Source organism: Mus pahari, chromosome 4, assembly GCF_900095145.1.
Source record: "Mus pahari chromosome 4, PAHARI_EIJ_v1.1, whole genome shotgun sequence".
Lineage (NCBI taxonomy): Eukaryota > Metazoa > Chordata > Mammalia > Rodentia > Muridae > Mus > Mus pahari.
In genome coordinates, this window is record NC_034593.1 from 122,756,531 (window position 1) to 122,765,477 (window position 8,947).

Here is an 8,947-nt window from a genome sequence, read left to right on the forward strand (position 1 = left end):
GTCTCAAAAAATTGTCTATACTAAAAAATAAGGTTTAAAGTTGGTTATCTAAATTTTCTTTATAAGAATCAAAAATAGAAAATTAAACTGTTAGTAAAAGTAAGAAATTAAAGATAAATATATAAATTAAATTTTTTAAAAAGTAGAAAAAATTATTAAAACAAATTTGGTTCTCTGGAGAGAAAAACCCAGATACCGCTATATGCCCAATACAATTTTGTTATGGTTTGGTTTGGTTTGGTTTGGTTTGGTTTGGTTTGGTTTGGTTTGGTTTTTCAAGACAGGGTCTCACTATGTAACCCTGGCTATCCTGTAACTCACAAGAGATTTACCTGCCTCTACCTCCAGGTGTTGGGATTAAAGGTGTGCACCACTACACCCAGCTTAATGTGATTTTTAAAGAAGAAAACACAGTATTATTAAAATTTTTTAGATTTGGGAAGCCGTTTCTGCAGCATTGGGGAGCATGTATAAACTTAAATCAGCTCAGAAGGACAAGGTTCATGGCCTGCACTCAGGCTAGCAAGAGAACTGCCATCTACTGCCTGACACAGAATGAGTGGAAACTAGACGAGGCCACAGACAGTTTCTTCCAAAACCCAGAGGTGTTCCACGGAAAGTCTATGAAGAGCAGTGTGGACCAGAAGAAGCTGGAGCAGCTGTATAGCAGGCCCACAGAACAAAAACAAAATCGGAATTGATGGAATTCAGTAGTTCTGTGATGACCTGAGTCTAGACCCTGCCAGAATCTGTGTTTTGGTCATAGTATAGAAGTTCAGTACTGACACTCAATGTAAATTTAGCAAAAAGGAATTTGTTGATGGCATGACAGAGCTGGGGTGTGATAGCACAGAGAGGCTGAAAACTCTTCTCCCCAAACTGGAACAAGAACTTAAGGACTCAGTGAAGTTCAGGGACTTTTACCAGTTTACCAACTTCGATAAGAACCCTGGGCAGAAGGGCTTAGGATCGTGGCTTGTCCTTAGAGATGACTTTGTAGAATATGCACAACCAGTAGTCACAGGTGGCAGACGTGGCCCTTTCTAGATGGAAAGCCAGATGGACGGTAGGATGGGCGTGTCCTGGAGGAGACAGCTGCGTGGGTGGCTGTGTGCATTTGTCACTGACCTCAGACTCCTCCTCGTCCACTCACGAAGCAAACCCTTACCCTGCTTAAAGGCTGCAGTGGCTGACGTGCAGATACACAGAAGCGCCTCGGGATGTCAGGGACATGGGAGAGCTAGTGCTTTAGGAGACGCCTGCACGACTTCTCTTTACAGAATGCAACATAGACTCTGTTTGCAGGGCTGAGAGCATGCTGTTCAGCTCATGACTTTAAGGTAAACACCAGCCATTTCCAAACTGGAATCACGTTACAACTGTGCTTCAAAGTAACATCTGTGTGCTCAGAATGATGTACCTTTTATGTAAATCCAAACTGATAAACAGGCCTCATGAAGGTGGCCTTGCCAGAGAGCCCACTGCTTTTGATCTTGGTATTCAAGATGGACGGTTTTGGATGATCAAGTCTCTGGATTTACTAGATGTTTTCTTTTCTTTTTTTTTTTTTAAAGATTAATTTATTTATTTTATGTAAGTACACTGTAGCTGTCTTCAGACACTCCAGAAGAGGGAGTCAGATCTTGTTACAGATGGTTATGAGCCACCATGTGGTTGCTGGGATTTGAACTCCGGACCTTCAGAAGAGCAGTCGGGTGCTCTTACCCACTGAGCCATCTCACCAGCCCTAGATGTTTTCTTTTCATTTTCTCTGCAAGACTCTGTTGCGGTTTGCACAGGATGGCAAAGGAGGCATCCAGTAGGTCCATATCAAACTGTTTGCAAGCTGGTAGGCCAATTCACTTCTAATGAGGTTATCACTATAGGCCTGCTTGCTGCCTCCTGGGAAGTTTCTTATTTTTTTTAATATATTTTATATTTAAAAGGAGATTTTCCATGAGAAACACTTCTTTTTGAGGGTTGAATTAAAGTTACAAATCGGATACACCAGTTCCCTTCGCCTGTCTACAGTGTCTTCAGTGCCCAGTGTCCAGCCCTTTGAAAGCCGTATGCATCTGGAAGCAAACATACATCATCCAGAAAGAATCCACACCCAGATCCCTGTCTCACTTGTCTACACCATGAGACTGTACTGTGTCACTGGGCCATGTCACCATCTGTTTTTCCTGTGTTTATCTGGTCAAGATTCACTCATGCGCACAGGCTTGGAGGGCCTGGATCTTACCTGCTCATCTGGTGTCAAGCTTTGAATATCACTATGCTGGCCTTACCTTACACTTGCCAAGACTTGGAGTCACAAGCATGCCTTGCTGCCCAGTCTACTACATGTCCATGGAGCAGATATGTTGGGCCCACTTCAGGACAGGGGACTCGTCAATGCCTGAACACAGAAGGCATGTTCCAAGTGTGCTGTAGGGCAGCTTCTGGTAATGGGGTGTGCTCCTAGTGTAGGAAAGCACTCTGAGTCATGCATGCCCTACAACAAGACAGACTGTTGCTAGTGAACAGGAATCTCACAGAGGAAGCGGAGGACCGGAACTAGAAGCCAGTCACCACAAAGCCAACCCCTCCATGTGTGAGATGACATCACTAGTGGCCTGACAACACAGATCTGTCAAGGGACAACTGGGACATCTCTGAGAGCATAGTAACCAAACTGACTTAGTGGAAACCTGGAAAACGCCCTCCTTCCAGGCTGTGTGGGTTCCTGACTTGTGGCTAACTTCTATTCAGGGAAGTTTATAGATAAGAATCACTAAATTTTGAAGGTCTACAATACGTTCTTATTTTTAAGATTTAACATTCTTCGGGGAAAGGACCAGTGATATGACTCAGCAGGTGAAGGCATGTGCTGCCCTGCCTGGCAGCCTTAGTTCAGCCCCTGGGAACCACAGGGTAGAAAAGAGAACTGACTTCCCTTAGCTGTCCTCTGACCTCCACACATGTGCCATGAAATGCATGAACTCCCCACACATCCATACTCACACAATGAAACATAAATACATAAACAACTTTAAAATGTTAAATTCTATGGGATTATCACTAGGCTGTGACATACTAGTAATTGGTAAAGGCTTTTCAAAGAATTGTGCTTTCTGTTCTATTATTTATACTTGAATTGTGCATGTTACAGAAATGCGGAAAACTTCAGAACTAGAAAATAAAATGTTTGCCCTAGTTAAAAAAGTTTTTTGATTTTTTTTTTTTTTTGGTTTTGCAGTTTAGCTTTTTTATTAGATAAATGTTAATGTTCAAATACTGTGAACAAATTTGGCCAATGTATAGTGTATGAATCATTTTTAGGGATTTGTCCATATATTTTATCTTAGAAAGTCTTTGTCATGAGATAAATATCCAGCCATACTTTCCTGGCATTTTTTAGACTTGTATTCATTCTTACACTTAATTCTTCAATACGTCTACAGGTTATTCTGGTAGCTAATACAAAGTAAAGGTACTGCATTATTTATTTATTTATCTATCTATTTATTTATTTATTTATTTATTTATTTATGTTTAACCCATTGTCCTTTTGATAGTTTTAAGCCTGAATTAACCGACAGCTGTGAGAGAATGCCATGATAAAGCCAGTAGTTCTGCATGAATTAGATTCAGGAAAGAGGATGTAAGCCATGGCAAAAGATGGAGGCTGGAATTCTTCCAGAAAGAGAGCCTCATCCAATAGGCTGATAGCAGCTAGAGGCAGCACTTTAGGGAATACTGAAGTCTCTGTTCTCCCCTGAAAATCACCCAAAATGCACTTCACCATCAGCTGGAAATTTTTGAGCTAATAAAACCAGGGAAATTTCATTTCTAGGTTTTTGGCTGAGGCTAGTAACTATAGGGTTTATAAATTATCAACATATAATTTAGAGTTGCATCTTAACTTTGCAGAAATTTTCTAATTCACTCAAGTTTTAAGAGAAAAGCAGCCTCAAACAGTGCCAAGGTTTTCAGTAGTTTATCTTGTGACAATGTAAAGTGATTTTTTTATTGAAATTCTTATCATGTACAGTGTTATCAGCAGCAAAGGATATGTAAGTCACAAATAAATAGAATTTTTCCATCTCCTGTAAGTGTGAAAGCCATGCTTGAATAACCAAATGCATGTTTTCTTACACCCAGAAAAAGAATTGGCATTAACCATGTAATCACACATTTGAGAAATATTTTTATATAGCAATATCCTACGCCATTTGTATAAATGTATATGAAGCTAATGTCCTCTACATGTCCCTGGTAATAAAAAAAATGGAAAATTTGTTTATTAGTTTAGTCGAATACTTGAAAATACTTTTCTATCCAGATAAACAAGTTTGTTTTTTTTTAATTTACACATCACAATAAAAATTTTCCCATAACAAATCCTGATTCCTGGCTTTTTCCCTCTTTCCCATAGATGCTTTTTGTTCCTTCTGTGAACGTAGAACTGAGTGAGGACAGGATACTCATGACAGTTACTTTTGGTTTTTGGCTTGGCAGGCTCTATAACCTCTGAGGAGACAAACCTTGAACCATGTGCAGATAGGGGCGTGAGAAGATCTGCCCTCAAAGTGGGAGGCACAGTTCATGAGCTGGAGTTACAGAGTGATTAAAAATGAGAGACTGAACATAGCAGCAAGATCATCCCTCTGCTTCCTGGCTATGGATGTGATGCGACCACCCACCCTAGGCCCCTGTGCTGTGGATGCGATGTGACCACCCACCCTAGGCCCCTGTGCTGTGGATGCGATGTGACCACCCACCCCAGGCCCCAGAGCTGTGGATGTGATGTCACCACCCACCCTAGGCCCCAGAGCTGTGGATGCGATGTGACCACCCATCCTAGGCCCCAGAGCTGTGGATGTGATGCGACCACCCACCCTAGGTCCCTGTGCTGTGGGTGTGATGTGACATCCACCACGTGCCCCTGGACTGTATTAGTTTTCATTTCTATTGTTGTGATAAAACACAAATCAAAGCCAACTCAGAGATGAATGGGTTTATTTTGTCTTACAACTCCAGGGCCAGAGTCCATCACTGGATTGTCAGGGCAGAAACCTGTGCACCAGAACTAAAGCAGAGACCACAGAGGAATGATGCTTATTGGCTTATTACCAAGTTCACATTCAGCTACCCTTCTTAAACAGGCCAGGTCCACTGCCCAGAGCGGGTACCATCTGCTCACATCAATTAACAATGAAGAAAAGGCCATATAGACATTCCCACGGGCCATTCTGATGGGGGCAGCTATTCAGTTGAGGTTTTCTCTTCTCAGGTGACTCTAGGTTTGTATCCAGTTGACAACTGAAGCTGCAGCATTCACTATACCTTCCTCGACAAACTGGACCCTTACACTGTGAGCAAAAATAAACACTTAATCCTTAAATTGCATTTGTTAGGTATTTTATCATAAAAATAACTAATACGTAAAATTGCTACCAAGAAGTGAAGCCATTGCCCTGATATACTTGACTCTGTGTTTTTAAGCCTTTGGGAGCAGTTCATGGAAAGAATGTAGAAAAATTTGAAGCTTTTACCTTGAAAAGCACCAGAAGGTTGTAAGCAGAACTTGCTGGGACATTCTGATAGGAGGTTCGGAAAACCAGGATGCTACATGGGAAGATGGGACACCTGCTTCATAAGGTTTCAGAGAGGAGCAAACACTACCAGGACCTGGTCAAGAGGCCACTCTTGTGTATTCTGGTAAAGAATGTGACTGTATTCTGCCTATATCCAGAGAAACTGAGTAATGCTGAATCCAGAAGGAATGAGCTAATTTGTTTGGAGAGGAAATTTGAATACAGGATGGTGTTCAGCCTGTATCACAGTTGCCACTGGTTATTCTTATTCTGGTAGAAGAAAGCAACAAATAGAGTAGAAAAAAATGAAATCGTGAATTTAAAGCTAAGTTCAGAGCAAGTGGGAAAGCAGCTGTAATTGTTAAAAGAGTTGTCACCATTAAACAGAACACTCAAGGATGGTGGCTCACACCAGTAATCCCAGTGTTTTAGAGGATAACAAGAAGGTCAGGACTTCAAGACTAGCCTCTGCTACATAGCAAGAAGGTCAGGACTAGCCGGGCGTGGTGGAGCACGCCTTTAATACCAGCACTCGGGAAGCAGAGGCAAGCAGATTTCTGAGTTTGAGGCCAGCCTGGTCTACAAAGTGAGTTCCAGGACAGCCAGGGCTATACAGAGAAACCCTGTCTCAAAAAACCAAAAANGATTTCTGAGTTTGAGGCCAGCCTGGTCTACAAAGTGAGTTCCAGGACAGCCAGGGCTATACAGAGAAACCCTGTCTCAAAAAACCAAAAAAAAAAAAAAAAGGTCAGGACTTCAAGACTAGCCCCTGCTAGATAGCAAGAAGATCAGGAATTCAAGACTAGCCTCTGCTGCATAGCAAGAACGTCAGGACTTCAAGAGTAGCCTCTGCTACATAGCAAAGCTGAGACAAGCTGAAGGATGTGAAACTGATGCTCAAAAATAAAAGGTTAAAAGAAAAGAACACTAATGTTCTATATTAGGACAATAGCAAAAGCACCCTGGGGCCCCATTTTAATGGCCCCATTCATCTTTTGGGAAGGCAACTGAAGTTAAAGAGCCCAAGCTCAGAATGCCATCAAAAGAGCTCCCACTTAAAAACAATTGCATAGCGAAGTGTATTCTTAGGATGAGCACACAGAGGCCAATGCAGGAGATCCAGGCTATATATTAAGCTGGAAGCATTGTCCACATGATACTAGTTTTACTAGTATAAAAGATGTGGAAGCAATGGGTCCTGGAGATTTGCACCGCAGTTCCTGGAAACCTCTGAGGCTAAGAGATGTGTCCCTGCAAGGAAGTCCTGAGAGACTACTTCATGAAGCTGTAGAGGTGAAGGTTTACAGTAGAGACTCCAGGATGTCAGAGATGCCAGGACCATGATGGCATCTGGCAAGAAAAGTTACAAAAAAAAAGGCTGTGCTATTCAGGCAAAAGAGTTAAAGGGACAGGACTACTCAAGTTCTTTGGAGAAAAAAAAACCAAAACATTGTTTTACACACACACANACACACACACACACACACACACACACACACAATGGATTTTAGCTTATAAACCCTTCAACCTCAGAGAAGCCAAAACTTTTGAGTAATAAGAACAGCTATACCACTAAGCATGTCCGTGGTGTAAGTCCAGAAATCTGTGAAAATGTTACTTTTCATGGCAAAGAGGGGATCTTTGGTGTGACTACAGTAGAATCTTAAGCTCTTTGATTATTCTGGACTATGTTAGGTTATCCAGTGTAATCACAGAATGCATATCAGAAACCCACTAGTCAGAAAATTGAGGGAAAAGACAGGCTACTAGATAGCACATACGAACAGAATCCTACTGTGAATGAGTCCTTAGTGTGTTAATTTTTAGAATAAAATCAGTAATTTAAATGGGTTTTAAAATTAGAAGGAAATTCATTATGGTAACCTTAGAATTACAGGCTGCCAATTTTGCCTAAAGCAAGATACAGTCATGTCTCCAAAGACAAATCCTTTCTGATCTGGTGGCATCCTGATCACTTTCTCCATCGAGTTCTACGTCATTAGATGTGAAGACCAGCAGTCAGAATGTAATTTCCAAAAGCGAGTCTGTTTGAACTGCTGCATGTAATTTATAAACAAGAGAACCAATTGTTCATAACTCTAGAGATGGAAAGTCCAAGACCAGTGGTGGCAATCTCGAAATCTGGTGAAGTTCCATTCCTCAGGAACAGTATCTTCTTACTCATTTACAAAGCAAAAGAGGCAAAAGGCTAACTAACACTGAGGCTTCCCAGTTAAGAGCTCTAGTCTAATTCAGGGACAATCTGAAGAAATGGGTAGCAGCTTAGGAATCTCAAACACAGCAGACAAAATCAGCAGTTGAAGAAAGGTGCTTATTGGGAACGAGGAAACACACACATGCAACAGGCACACAAAGAAAAGACTCTCTGCAAATAGAGGGAGGACTGAAAGATCCAGTCTCTTCTCAAGGGCTGGGCTTTTAAAGCCTCTAAAGAGTTCTCTTCCCCTAAGTAGAGTCTGTTAGTTTGAAGAAAGTTACAATGGTTAACTGGCCCAGAAATGTTGTGTGATCACATGTGTTATGCAGGCCTTCAACTTGCTGGGCCCATCCATCCGCAGGGGAGAGAGGTGACCAGGGACAAAAAGAAAAAGCCTACAAAACCTTTGTTTTAAGTTTTTTTTCTCAAGGCAGGAGGATGAGGAAGAAGCTGACGTCTTGGAAAGTGGCCATTTTTATTCTCTCTTTCTACCCGACAGTGAGTCTAACTGCTGGTCTTTCAAGTATCACACTGGGATGAGAGTGTGAAGAAAATTGAAAAGAAGTCTGCATAACTGACTGGCCAGTTAGATCTGCAGTCCTATGGAGAAGTTAAAATGCTGCAGGTCCAGGGTCTACTTCCTTTATCTTGAGCTAGTTCTAGCCCTCCTGAACAGCCCTAACATCTTCTGACTAGTAAATAAAAACATTTTAGAATCGATTATCTTAGCAGACCACTAGTTTTCACCAATCAAAAGCTAAGAATGGCATCAGATAGCTAGCATCTTGGGCCTTTAGAAAAAAAAGCCTCCTTCATCACACTATACCTGCTCCCCTGATGTACACTCCGATGTATTTTAAACTTGCCTTGATTTATGATTTGCTTTGTTCTTGAAAATTATAAAACTTCCTGAGGCAAGGCAGTGGTGGCCCATGCCTTTAAGCCCAGCACTTGAGAGGCAGAGGCAGGAATTTGCGGTCAGCCTTATCTACAGAGCAAGTTTCAGGATAGTCAAAGACACACGGAGATACCCTGTCTCAGACAGATACATAGATAGATAGATAGATAGATAGATAGATAGATAGATAGATAGATAGATAGATAGATAGATAGATAGATGGATGGATAGATAGATAGATAGATAGAT

General features: G+C 41.5%; 1 pseudogene; it reads left to right on the forward strand.

The window, feature by feature from the left end:
• The first annotated feature begins 466 nt into the window (after window positions 1-466).
• Window positions 467-1,047, forward strand: LOC110320984 (annotated as a pseudogene).
• Window positions 1,048-8,947: the final 7,900 nt, after the last annotated feature.